We start from the raw sequence: 6,455 nt of genomic DNA on the forward strand, positions 1-6,455 counted from the left end.
ATCTTGCAGGACCCAAACCACAAGAAGCCCCCTGCTTCTTGAGGGTGTATGCCAGTAAAATCCAAAACCTTTTCTACAAGACTCCCACTGCGTCTTGTACAACCCAAACCACAAGAAGCCCCCTGCTTCTTGTGGGTGAATACCAAACGGACGCTAGCAGCCGGGTATACGCCTTTACCTACGAGATTTCTTATCTCGATTTACGGAAGGCTTCCAAACCTTGCGTACGCTTACCAAACCAACCCAATTACCAATGCAGTCTTTATGCAAGATGCCCCCTGCACCTTACAGACTATAGAAAAGAAAAGAATACCTTTTACGAAGATGGTCCTTGTCTGCTCCCGCAGTGATCCGAATGAGTCGAGGGGTCCCTCCGGGAAAGACTCCCGAGGGCCCTAGGGAGCCCTGTCCTCAGCGGGTCCTGCAGCCGAGCAGAGAGGGTCCCATCTGGGGTGCCAAATTGATTCGGAGAAAACTCCAGGAACAAACTTGCCAACAAAGTTTTCAAGCTGACAAGCAGGTATTCTTTATTGCGGCGCCGGGAGACACGGGGGATAGCTCCTCCTAACGTGTGTCTCTCTATTACTACACAAGCCATCCTTATATAGTCCCTGGGCATACATACATATTCATGAGGCTACGTATGGATTACATCATTTTCCAGAAAGCTCCCCGCATGCGTACAGAACTGTGGTGGTGGTCTCTGAGGGTCGTTTACTTCTTCCAACAATCTTCATCACTTCTGGCAGCCTTTGAAGCACGCGCAGTAGATGCTCATACCAGTTTAATTGGTTCACTAGCACCAGAGACATAATAATCCCCCTATCCTCCTACTTATCAGTTAGTTTACCCACAGCCTATCCTGGACACCTGCTATTCCCAGATACTCCTTATCCCTGTGTCCTGTTTTTCTAGACTGTTTTTCTTAAGACCACATCAACTATAACGATTTATCTTGTGCCAGTATGTTCTCTAGCTGTACTCTATTTTTTCTATGTATTATGCACCTCAGTAATTTCCCACTGCTACTGTTACAAAGCCATTGAACTTAACATTGCTTAAAACTAATTCTAAAGGTTTATAAATTCCATTTTGTGATTTTCTGTTCCCCTTGTTTCAATAGGAATTCTTTTAACTCCCTTATACAATTTCTCTGTATTACCTCCCTGTACATTGGTTACCCGTGTATCAGTTCCCCCTTTTTCTATAAAGTGAGTAAATTCTTTTATTCTATTATTTATGACAGACCTATCCATGTTACCTGGAGAAGGCCTTGGTTAAGTATATCTCTGAACCATCCAGTAACTCCTTATCCAATCCACTTCCAACAATTTTAAGCTTTTGCATATTCTCCTGCAGTTTTCCCAGCTTAGTATGGATTGATTCAGAATGGTCAGATTACTTTCATGCAGCACATACCTTTGAAATCCTCAAAACCTTTTCTGCAAGACACCCACTGTATCTTGCAGGATTCAGACCATCAGATGTCTGCTGCCTAAAAACCAAAACTTTTTCTACGAGACATCCACTGTGTCTTGCAGGATCCTAACTACAAGATGCCCACTGCCTCCTGTGATTGTAAACCATAGGACGCCCGCTGCCTCTTGTGCATAAAACCTTTTTGTACAAGACACCCACTGTGTCTTGCGGACCCAAATATCGGGTCGATTTTTTTTTCTTTTGCCCATACTTTCATACAGTAATGGACCATTTTTTTCCTTACTCTTTTTTCCTTCCTGGGACGGCTGAATGTCCCAGTACTTTATCATTAACCCCAGGGGACCGTCCGGTGGTGCATCCGGTGGGCTGCTCCCTGCTTTATTCTTAGGATCTCTCCTTGGATCCTTTTCTGGGTTATAATTACGACTTTTACTCTGACCCATTGTCTTACTCCGGGGACCTCTACCTGGGCCCCCGGGACTGGGACCTCTACTGGGACTCGTCTTCCCTCCCCATATCTTAGTACAATATTCTATCATTTTTTTGCTTATCTTTACCTAGGGTTTCAGGGAAATCTCTCCAATTATCTAAGGGGTATTCATGTGAGTCGAAGGCTTGCTGCCCTTCGCCCCCCATCTTCTGGAATATCCACAAATATACACTCACTCGCTCCCCCTTGTTCCCGGCCCAGTCCCTCGCGGGAGATGGAAAACGCAGTACTTAAGGGTCCACACTCGCTTGGTTCAGTATATCGAACCTCTCATTCGTTATATTCCAGGAAACCCAATCCCGCCCGAACGGCAAACCTGCGAACAATTTCGCCGCGGACAATTCCGCTCTGCGAATTTCGCAAAATACTTACGCGTCCTGAGTCTTCGTCCGGACTCCCGTGCACAGAATTTTTATGGGATTTTACCGGTTTTTCCTTTGCTCATTATTCTAGAATTTAGGTTCGTCGGTAAGGTTGAGGTAAGCTGTTGGTCGCGGGGCCGCGAAATGTCGCGGGGCGCCTCCCCAGAGGACCAAAGCCCACCGTTCCTTATCCGAGTCACGGCACCAGAAATTGTTATAAATTGAGACCACAACGGATCATAATCCAATTAGAATTTTATTAATTATAGCAAGTAGAATATGAGCAAAGACAGCGCTGGACGGCAGGGGAGTCTGCGCTCCGCCTACTGCCGTACTGAGCAGTTCAAAAAGCCCTCCCTTATACATCTTTTACTTCCGTGTTCATGACGTAGTTGAGGTACTCTGCGCATGCTTCAGCTGTTGCTAGGGGGTCGACCTCTGCCTCCCGGTGGTCGGTGAGGCCGAAGTAAGAAGTCTTCCTCCTTTGTTCCATAGTTGACCCTTCATTTATGTCCTTATATGGAGTGGTTTGTCTTATTTCTGCCAGTTCCTGGAACATCTTGCAAGCCAGTTTCTGTAACACCTTGTGGTCATCTTATGTTTGCATAAACGGTTTCTGGTTTAATTGGTGTAAGCGATTGTGGTTTATCTTATCTTGCATAAACTGTGTCCGTTAACTGTGTGCATAAGCAATTTCATATCTTTTGTTGTCTAACCTTTATATTGGGCTTAACATATATATATACCTAACATATATCTTAATAAACAATACCTTATTCTTTAGTTTTTCACAGGACCTTCCGGCTCATTATAATACGAAGCGGGGATAGATAATAAATATGTATAGGCGGATTGAGCAACCTCATGTCTATGTATACCTTAAGAGAATAAGTGTAAAGGGACAACAACCCTGAGGTGTGCATGTTTTGGAGGAGCTATCCCCATGCACCTCAGCGCTGAATAAAAGCATACCTACTTTACAACTTTAACTGGTTGTGGAGTCTATCCGCTTATCAATTTGGCGAGCCAGGCAGGAGGCCTCTGTCCGGCTGCAGGATCGGCCAAGGGGTGGACATCCTCGGCGCCACAGGCTGTTTGCCTGGAGGACCTCCACTTCTCGTCTGCTCACTGCGGGGACAGACAACAACCTGTGCCGGCTGCGGAGAAACGGTATGCTTGGGGTTTTGGTAATTTGGGTTTTGGTAATTTAGGTTTTGGTAATTTAGGTGGCCTGTAAGGCGTACGCGTGGCCCGGGGCTGCTGGTAAGGCGCGCAGAGACGTCTGGCGCACAGCGAAGTTCCCCTTGGTTGGTATGGCTTGCAAGCGGGGGGCTCGCCGACCGATAGAGCGGCTGCTAGCGATCCTGGGAGCGGATCGGGTGAGCCCGGGTTTTCGCTGTATCCCAAGTTTTGGGAGCCAGGACGGACCTGCTAGGGGGGCAGGTGAAGGGTAAGCGAACCCACCAGGTTTCTGCTGTATCTCAAATTCTGAGAACCGTGAGGATGGTAAGCGGAACCATAGTATGAGTGGGGGATCCCATGTGTAACTTTGTGTTTCTGTGTGACTGAGACGTAGCATAGCTACGAAGCGAGTGTGGAGTCCCAATCCGCGGTTCCGTGTCTCCGCGAGGAGAGCGGCCGGAGACGGACGAAGTGTCTGTGTTTTGTGGTCCTGTCTCTGTCCTGTGTATAAGATTAAAAGAAAAAAAAAGAGAGAAAAAACACAAACTGGAAAAAAAAATTGTAAAAAATGTAAAAAAAAAAAAATTTAAGAGGCATGATTGCAAAGGTTTTCTGTAACTGAAACTTGTGTAGGTGCTCTCATATTTTCATAAGTGCATTTGCAGAGCACTGAGAAGCTATAGAGATCTGTAAAAGATTGACTGAAATGGGAGCCGGTCAAAACAAGGAAATTCTGAGGAAAAGCCCATTGGGTTACATTTTGGCTCATTAGAAAGAACTGAGAGGATCTTCTGGGGCCTCTGTAAACAAGAAAACGTTGGTAAAATATTGTAACCAATGCTGACCTTCATATACTTTGGAAGATCAAGGAAAATGGCCCAAAAATGGAACTCTGAATTATGATACATTGTTATAATTAATGTTGTTTTGAGGTGACAAGGAAAATGGAATATATGCAGATGTGACAGTGCAAAATTAATATACCTCTTCCTGATCCCTTAATTTTTGCTTTGGAAAAGAACAGGAAAAACTAAAAGCTAAAGAGATGTTGTTCAGATTGTGATACTGGGGAAAGATGTTAAGAAGTTAAAGAAAGTTAAGGAGGGAGCTCGAGCAGCTCCTGTGTATAGGCAAACAAATGGAAACAGACATGTTGATAGATGGGACTGAAGGGTTGTTGGATAAATGTGGACTGGGAGTAAAGGAGGAAACATGGAAAGTGGATAAAAAGAAAGCGGTTGCTTTAAAACTGGTGGAGAAGGAATGTTGAGCAGAGGTGGGGGAGTAGGCTCTTCTGTGGAACCAGATCAGTGTGTGTGCTATGGGGAGTCTGGACCCTGGAAGTGAGGCTGCTCTGGAGGGGAATGCCATGGGGCAGCTCCAGTGAATGAATTAGAACTAGAATGACATTAAAACTGGAAAGCAAAAAATTTATCCCCTCGTTGGGAGGGACCATTTCTTGTTCTTTTAACTACAGAAACGGCAATAAGAACTGCTGAAAAAGGGTGGACACACGCGTCATGAGTAAAAGGACCCATGAAAGAATGGAAAGTTGTGACTGAACCCGGAGACATTAAGTTGACCCTCAAGAGGACTTGGATAAGTAACTGAGGGAATTCATATTGACTCCTGTAAATTTGATATGGGAAATGCAGATATAGTTGAAATTATTTTAAGAAACCATAGGATAAGAGCCAGTACCAGTCCATGTCCTATATGCACACACTGCAATTTGTATATTAGACCTAAGTGTCCCAATTGTTTGAAGTATATTATTACTCATAGGGGAGACCATGAACAATTTTTGAGAAATCAATTACAGTTCTTTTGCATTCGGTGTGAAATTACCACCTCGTTGGAGCAGTTGTTGTGGGTCAAATACTACTGCCATAGTAGCCGACGGGGAATATACCTTTAACCTACCAGAGAGGGCAAGACCGGAGGGAATCGGTGCTGCAGCTGAAAAGGTCTGCCGAGGGCTGCAACCCCTGGGGCTGTGACCGCTGAGCACTATGATCCTGACCGGACCTCTTTTGGTGTCGGTTCTGATAGGAACCATATGGGAAAATGCCGTGGCTTCTAAAATCATTCACAACAACTGTAGTGAATGCATTACCACAACTAGACAAGGGAGAGTAACCTCTCAAATGCTGATCTACCACACCTTTTATGAATGCAAAGGAACAAAGACAGGCAGTTGCATCTACAATCAAACTCAGTGAGAACAAATTCAGAAGGAAGATTAATTGGAATAAGTTATAATGAAGTTATAACCAATTTGAGTACCTTCACTGTCAATAATTTTTGATGCATGTGATATTATAGATGATGATTTAGATACTAATTGTGGAAGTTTAGAGTGGAGGTGGTACTATAGTAGCCAACCAAAATATATTTGCCCAGGTGGATACCAATGTCACATAAATCCTGATGATGTACCTAGTCAAACGGCTAGATATCAGTCATCACACCTCTGTCAAGAAAAGGATGGTCTTGTGTATGCTGGAATACTGCAGGCTGGAGATATGACTATCAATGTAAGACTCTATGAGGTTTAATAGCAGGAATAGCTGTACAACCCGTGCCTGCAAACCAGTAAATTTAACTGAAAAATTGGAAACAGAAAAAAAGTAACTAAAATTGGACTTAAAATATATGGAACTGGAGAAGACCCAAATGTGATTATTAGTATTAAGATCAAAGAAAAATATAAAGAGTCAATACAACATCATGTATTATCATGAAATGGAAACTGGAGTCCAATATGAAATTCCCACAGTAGCTAAAAAAATCTCTTTGTAAATCTTGCTGAAAATATAGCTAAAGTATTGAATGTAACTAACTGCTGTGTTTGTGGGGGAAATAACCGGGGAGAGAGATGGCCCTGGGAGGCAATGGAGAGTAATATAAGTGACCCTGCAGTCTGGAAAAATTTAAAAGGGAACAAATGGACCAGGCCAACAATGGCAGATTGACTTTAC

This window comes from Melopsittacus undulatus, assembly GCF_012275295.1.
Source record: "Melopsittacus undulatus isolate bMelUnd1 chromosome W unlocalized genomic scaffold, bMelUnd1.mat.Z SUPER_W_unloc_2, whole genome shotgun sequence".
In the NCBI taxonomy this organism is placed as follows: Eukaryota; Metazoa; Chordata; class Aves; order Psittaciformes; family Psittaculidae; genus Melopsittacus; species Melopsittacus undulatus.